This window comes from Aegilops tauschii, chromosome 7 (genome assembly GCF_002575655.3).
Source record: "Aegilops tauschii subsp. strangulata cultivar AL8/78 chromosome 7, Aet v6.0, whole genome shotgun sequence".
Classification (NCBI taxonomy): domain Eukaryota; kingdom Viridiplantae; phylum Streptophyta; class Magnoliopsida; order Poales; family Poaceae; genus Aegilops; species Aegilops tauschii.
This window is the reverse complement of record NC_053041.3, coordinates 610421486-610429677: the sequence shown is the minus strand read 5'-3', so window position 1 is coordinate 610429677 and position 8192 is coordinate 610421486. Positions and strand designations below refer to the sequence as shown.

At 42.9% G+C, this 8192-nt stretch overlaps 1 non-coding gene across 1 annotated transcript; it reads right to left on the bottom strand.

Annotated features, from left to right (window-relative positions):
* Positions 1-4024: 4024 nt before the first annotated feature.
* TRNAE-CUC (transfer RNA glutamic acid (anticodon CUC)) lies at positions 4025-4097 on the bottom strand. The gene has a single exon. It is a non-coding gene; the product is annotated as a tRNA-Glu (tRNA).
* Positions 4098-8192: the final 4095 nt, after the last annotated feature.

Below are 8192 nucleotides of genomic sequence, written 5' to 3'. Positions count from 1 at the left end.
ACGTGGTGCTTCGAAACAACGAACCTTCGCAACGGTGCACAGTTAGGGGGAACACATCTCTTGAAATTTTAGTGAGGGGTCATCTTATTTATGCTACCGTCGTTCTAAGCAAATAAGATGTAAACATGACAAACATCACATGCAAATCATAAAGTGACATGATATGGCCAATATCATCTTGCGCCTTTTGATCTCCATCTTCGAGGCGCGGCATGATCACCTTCGTCACCGTCATGACACCATGATCTCCATCATCATGATCTCCATCATCATGTCTTCATGAAGTTGTCTCGCCAACTATTACTTCTACTACTATGGCTAACGGTTAGCAATAAAGTAAAGTAATTACATGGCGTTTTTCATTGACACGCAGGTCGTACAATAAATTAAGACAACTCCTATGGCTCCTGCCGGTTATCATAATCATCGACATGCAAGTCGTGATTCCTATTACAAGAACATGATCAATCTCATACATCACATATATATAATTCATCACATCCTTTTGGCCATATCACATCACATAGCATACCCTGCAAAAACAAGTTAGACGTCCTCTAATTGTTGTTGCATGTTTTACGTGGCTGCTATGGGTTTCTAGCAAGAACGTTTCTTACCTACGCAAAAGCCACAACGGTGATATGTCAATTGCTATTTACCCTTCATAAGGACCCTTTTCATCGAATCCGATCCAACTAAAGTGGGAGAGACAGACACTCGCTAGCCACCTTATGCATCAAGTGCATGTCAGTCGGTGGAACCTGTCTCACGTAAGAGTACGTGTAAGGTCGGTCCGGGCCGCTTCATCCCACAATGCCGCCGAATCAAGATAAGACTACTAACGGTAAGCAAATTGAACAAAATCAACACCCACAACAACTTGTGTTCTACTCGTGCATAGAAACTACGCATAGACCTAGCTCATGATGCCACTGTTGGGGAACGTAGCAGAAATTCAAAATTTTCTACGCATCACCAAGATCAATCTATGCAATAACTAGCAACGAGAGAGAGGGGAGTGCATCTTCATACCCTTGAAGATCGCGATGCGGAAGCGTTGGAAGAACGCGGTCGGTGGAGTCGTACACGAAGCGATTCAGATCGCGGCCGAATCCGATCTAAGCACCGAACAACGGTGCCTCCGCGTTCAACACACATGCAGCCCGGTGACGTCTCCCGTGCCTTGATCCAGCAAGGAGAGAGGGAGAGGTTGGGGAAGACTCCGTCCAGCAGCAGCACAACGGCATGGTGGTGATGGAGGAGCGTGGCACTCCAGCAGGGCTTCGCCAAGCACTACGAGAGACGAGGAGGGAGAGGGGTAGGGCTGCGCCAAGAGAGAGGGAGACTCGTGTCTTCTGCAGCCCCAAAAACCCCACTATTTATAGAAGGAGGGGAGGAGGGTGCGCCCCCTCTAGGGTTCCCACCCCTAGGGGGCGGAAGCCCTAGATTGGATGGAGGGGGGCGGCCAAGAGGGGGAGAGAGGGGGCGCGCCCTAGGGTGGGCCTTAGGCCCATCTGCGCCTAGGGTTTCCCCCTTTCCCCTCCAAGCTGCGCCTTGGGCCCTAGTGGGAGGCGCACCAGCCCACTCAGGGGCTGGTCCCTTCCCACTCTTGGCCCATGCAAGCCTCCGGGGCTGGTGGCCCCTCCCGGTGGACCCCCGGAACCCTCCGGTGGTCCCGGTACATTACCGGTGACGCCCGAAACTCTTCCGGTGGCCAAAACCTCACTTCCTATATATTATTCTTTACCTCCGGACCATTCTGGAACTCTTCGTGACGTCCGGGACTCCGAACAACATTCGGTAACCACGTATATCTATTCCCTATAACCCTAGCGTCATCAAACCTTAAGTGTGTAGACCCTACGGGTTCGGGAACCATGCAGACATGACCGAGACGTTCTCCGGCCAATAACCAACAGCGGGATCTGGATACCCATGTTGGCTCCCACATGTTCCACGATGATCTCATCGGATGAACCATGATGTCGGGGATTCAATCAATCCCGTATACAATTCCCTTTGTCAATCGGTATGTTACTTGCCCGAGATTCGATCGTCGGTATCCCAATACCTTGTTCAATCTCGTTACCGGCAAGTCACTTTACTCGTTCCGTAATGCATGATCCCGCGACTAACTACTTAGTCACATTGAGCTCATTATGATGATGCATTACCGAGTGGGCCCAGAGATACCTCTCCGTCATATGGAGTGGCAAATCCCAGTCTCGATTCGTGCCAACCTAACAGACACTTTCGGAGATACCTGTAGTGTACCTTTATAGCCACCCAGTTACGTTGTGGCGTTTGGTACACCCAAAGCATTCCTACGGTATCCGGGAGTTGCACAATCTCATGGTCTAAGGAAATGATACTTGACATTAGAAAAGCTCTTAGCAAACGAACTACACGATCTTGTGCTATGCTTAGGATTGGGTCTTGTCCATCACATCATTCTCCTAATGATGTGATCCCGTTATCAATGACATCCAATGTCCGTGGTCAGGAAACCATAACCATCTATTGATCAACGAGCTAGTCAACTAGAGGCTCACTAGGGACATGTTGTGGTCTATGTATTCACACATGTATTACGGTTTTCAGTTAATACAATTATAGCATGAACAATAGACAATTATCATGAACAAGGAAATATAATAATAACCATTTTATTATTGCCTCCAGGGCATATTTCCAACAGAATAGTGTTGTGAAAAGTATTCGAAGAAGTGATGGCGACACTAATGACTTCCCAATTAAAACAGAACTTCATCAAGGGTTAGCTTTCAGCCTTATCTTTTTGCTTTGGTGATGGATGAGGGCGTGAGGGATATACAAGGAGATATCCCATGGTGTAGGCTCTTTGCGTATGATGTGGTGCTCGTCGACGATAGTGATATGGTAGTTAATGGAAAGTCTGAGCCATGGAGACCGATTATTGAACCTAAAGGTTTATAGGCTTAGTATAGAACTAAAACTGAGTACATGAAGTGTGGATTCAGTACTACTGGGCACAAGGAGGTTAGCCTTCATGAGCAAGTGGTACCTCGGAAGGACACTTTTCGATATTTGGGGGTCAATGTTGCAGAAGGATGGTGATATCGATGAAGAAGTGAGTCATCAAATCAAAATTGGATGGATGAAGTGGCGCCAAGCTTCTTCTAGCGTCCTTTCTGATAGGAGAGTGCCACAAAAGTTTAAAAGGCAGGTTCTATAGGATGATGATTTGACTTGTGATGTTGTATGGCCCTCAATGTTGACCAAGTAAAAGGCGACATGTTCAACAGTTAGGTGTAGCACAGATACACGTGTTAAGATGGATATGTGTCAACACAAGGAAAGGCCGAGTCCCGATGATGATATACATTATAGAGTTGGGGTAGCACTGATTGAAGGAAAGCTTGTCCATCATCATCTGAGATGGCTTGGCATATACAACACATGCCTCAAGAAGCGTCAATACATAGCAGATAGTTAAAGTGTGCTAACAGTGTCAAGAAAAGTCAGGTAGAGCAAATCTGGCATGGGAGAAATCCGTCAAGAGGGATCTAAAGAACTGAAGCCATGGATAGGAGTGCTTGAAAGTTAGCTATCCACGTGCCAAAACCATGACTTGGTTTCCAGATCTTATTATTTCAGTTTTAGTCTATCCCAACTTATTTAGAACTAGAAGCCATTGTTGTTGTAAGATGTCCCGAGCGACGGAAAGTCAATCCTGTGAAGATCTTCATGAATTCGATCAGCAAGCTCAACATGTACTGTATTTGTTAATTTTGACCTACCTACAAATATAATGCAGTTTCAGTTGAGTTTGCTGATCAGCTTTGCCACAAATACATAATAATGGAATTGCGTCTGTGTCAAGGAACCATAGTTTCATTACGTCTTGGTCCCGGACGGTCAAAGTCAACTAAAATTGCATCAGATTCAGAAATGTAGGTCGGTCAAAATTAAAAATTAAAAAATTTCTTCAGATTCAGAAATGTAGGTCAGTCAAAATTAACAAGAAAAACAAAAATTAAAAAATTTCCGTCGCCGGGACTTGAACCCGGGTCTCTCGGGTGAGAGCCGAGTATCCTAACCACCTAGACTACGACGGAATCAGTGGCCATAGAGATAGATTAACGTAATTGAGTCACACAAACTCCAGACAAAAACTGCACGAACTTAGTTGGTCAGCACTTGGACTGGGATGCCAGTCACAGTCAGTCTTTGTGTCACAAAACAGCGCAAGCAATAGAGCTGCTGGGCACGAACCGAACGCAGCTTTGCTTGATCCAGACATGGGTACCTGAACATATCTATAACGTATCTGAACGTCCCTGAAGCAAGCAGCCTTGCTTGATTCAATATCTTGGAATCATCAACTGTTTGTCTCTCAGTCAAAGAAACACCTGAAAGTTGGCCATCAATCAGCGCTCAAGCATCTAAGCTTGCTAAGTTTTACTACTAGCTTTTACAGGCATTTGCTTTGACCAAGAAAGAAAAAAAAAACTAGCTGGAAGCAAACTCAAAATGGGCTGAACCATCCTGAAGCCTTAACACCACCGAAAAGATGAATGAGATTCAGGTTCAGGGTGAAACTGTCTTTCCTATATCAACTAGAGAAGTCCACCGAAGCAAGGGGCTCGGCCCCCGATTTGTAATAACAGAAACCATCAGCTGAGCTACTACTAACGAAATAAAATCAGTGAAAAATGAGCCAACAGCACTGAAGCTCTGCGCCATGGATCAGACGGAGTCTCTGAGAATTCTGCGCCGAGTCTCTGAGAAAGTTCGACCGATATGCCTCCCAGTTGATCGGCGGTAGAAGCTACCCCCACTGCTGTTCAAAATCTTGGAAGCATCGACCGCCGGTGTCTCGGTCAAGGAGAACATCTCAAGGCTCAAGGTTACCATCACAGACTAGCTCATCAACCAACTAACATGCCCCCACTACTGACGGCAGCATTCTGAAGCAGTAACACTACCGAATAGCTGAATGAGATTCCGGTTCAGGGTGACAGACAAGTTGTCTTCCCTATACCATAGATTACCCATCAGCTCATCAGGCATCTAGCTTGCTCATATATTTACCTTACAAACATTTGCTTTCGCCGAAAACTAGTAGTAGAAAGCAACCTCAAGATGGAGATAACTGTCCATTATTACTGACGGCAGCATCCTGAAGCATTAACACTACTGAAGAAATGAACGAGATTCCACCTCAGGGGGACAAGCTGTCTTTCCTACATCAGGCAGGGAAGTCCAAATGATCAGGTATTTAAAATTCTGGATAAAACAGTGAGCATGTAGGAGAAGGGGGCTTCCATGTGGGGTAGCACATTATAAGATATATTTATCCTTCACTATTCTTACACTCTTTACTTGTTAAAAATCTTGATTGCATCGATAGTAGTAAGCAGACTCTTCAGGACGGACAACGTTTTTCACAAGGGAAAAACAATTATGCAGAACCAGCAAGGGCATCGCAATCAAGCATGTGAAGTCTTCCAAATGCACAATACCATTTCATAATAAAAAAGATACTCAGTATTATGCTCAACTGGCAAGGGAATGTGTGTAGGCCAGTTACCATCAAACATTTAAAGTCTTACACTTTTTGTATTAAAAATGATGCTCAGCATCAATTAAGATTCTAATGGTACACTAATTTGACTGATGTATTATTCAACCAACACATAAGAACCTCTTTTCTTTGATGCACTAATGCAGGTAACTGTATGATCCAGTAATCAACAAGAATGGAAACACTAGAGATCATATCAAGGTACAAACTATAAGAGGCAATGGAGAACATGATACCACCATATTACTTCTTCTCGGCAATGGCATTCTCCACATACCACTTGTATGTCTCGACAAGCCCCTCTTGAGGGGAACCTTGGGCTTCCAGCCCATCCCATGTATCTTGGAGCTATCCATGAGCTTCCTCGGCATGCCGTCCGGCTTGCTTGAGTCCCACACTAGCTTCCCCTGGAACCCAACCACCTCCTTTACCAGCTCCGTGAGCTCCTCATTGCGGAAAAAGTTTGAGCAATATGCCTCCCAATTGATCGGTAATAGAAGCTGTTTGTGTCTCAGTCAAAGAAACTTCTGAAAGTTCCAAGGTTACCATCACAAGCTGGCCATCAGCTCATCTGGCATCTACAGATAGTGAATATTTTGAGAAGGCAAATGAAACTGAAAGAGGTTTATCCTTGACATCAGTTCTTTGATGAAATTAGTCTTCAAGACTGTTTGAGTTGCAGCACATCTGATATTCATAATAATAATATAAAGCCCCGGAACAAGAACTTCATTTCTAGACAAACTACCAGATACTGGTTGGAGAAAGAAAAAAGAACTTACCAGCTTTTCCTTGTAAGAACAAGGATAAAATTTCTGAAGTCTCACAGGCCCTTTTCCCATAACGATATTAACAACACAAGAAACTAGTTTATCTCTGCACCGATTCTTACATTCTGAACTTCTTACAAATCTGAATTGCATCGACACTCAAGTAAGCAGACTCTTCAGGACACACGATGTTTTTCACAAGGGAAAAACAATCATGCAGAACAAGCAAGGAATGTGCGTAGGCCAATCACAAATTTAAAGGGCATCACAATCAAGCATGCGAACTCTTCCAGATGCACAATACTTTTTTCGTAACAAAAGAAAAAACAGAGTATCATGCTGAATTGGCAAAGGAATGAATAAAGGCCAGTTTCCGTCCGATGTATAAAGTGTTACACTTTCTGTAATGAAAAAACAAGCTCAGCATCAATTAAGATTCTATTGGTACACTAATTTGACCAATACATTATTCAACCAAAAACTACAAAGCAATCACAAAATGGAGGTCAGTGTCCATCACTGACGGCAGGATCCTGAAGCCTTTAACAGTACTGAAGAAATGAATGTGATTAAGGTTCAGGGTGAAACTGTCTTTCCTGTATTAGCTAGGGAAATCCAAATGGTCAGGCAGTGCATTTCGAATTCTGGATAAACAGTGAGCATGTATGCAAAGAGAAGGAGCATCCATTTGATAGCACATTATCAGATGAATTTATCCTTCCTTCACTGAGTAGCACATCAGGAAAAATGGTCCGTCGACTTGTTACCTTGTTGTAAATTATTTCAAAAAAAATACTGTGGTTACTTCCTCACAATTTGTCAACTTCAGTATAAACCACCATGTATACAGATAGTGAATGCTTTCAGGATAAGGCAAGTCTAATTGAAAGAGGTTTATCCTTAACATCAAGTCTTTGATGAAATTAGTCTTCTCTTAAGATGCAGCACGCCTGATTTATTCTTATAACAATATAAAGCCCCGGCACAAGAACTTCATTTGACAAACTACCTGGTACTGGTTTGAGAAAGAAAAATGACCTTGCCACTTTTGCCTTGCAAGAACAACGATAAAAAAATATAAGTCCCATAGGTCCTTTTGCCATAATGATATTAAAAACACAAGAAATTAGTTTGTCTCTGCACCGACTCTTACATTCTGAACTTGTTAAAAACCTGAATTGTATCAATAGTCTGGATCACTACTGTTCAAAGTCTGGAATAGCCAGGTAGTTCACTTCAAATTCTGGATAAACAGTAAGCATGTAAAGATAAGGAGCTTCCATGTGATACATTATCAGACATTAACACATGAGGAAAAATAGTAATGCAACTTCTTACCTTATTGTACATTACTACAAAAATCCTGTAGCTAGTTCCTATCAATGCATCATATTGGATATAAATCACCATGTTTAGAGAAATAGAGATAGTGAATATTTTGTTAGGAGAAGGCAAGTCTAACAGAATGCGGTTTATCCTTGACATAAAATCTTTAATGAAATTAGCCTTTAAGTTGCAGCACATCTGATGGCCTTAATGAAAATATAAAGCCCTGGAACAAGAACTTCATTTGTAGACAAATTACACGATACTGGTTGAGAAAAAATAACTTGGCACTTTTGCCTTGTAAAAAACAAAGTCGAAATTTCTCAAGTCTCATAGGTCATTTTCCCATACGATATTAAAGCACTAGAAATTAGTTTCACTCTGCACCATTTTTTACATTCTGAACTTGTTAAAAATCTGATGCATTGACAGCCAAGTAAGCAGACTCTTCAGAAGAAACAATTCTGCAGAACCGGCAAGGAATGTGTGCAAGACAAATACAAATTTAAAGGGCATCTTAATCAAGCATG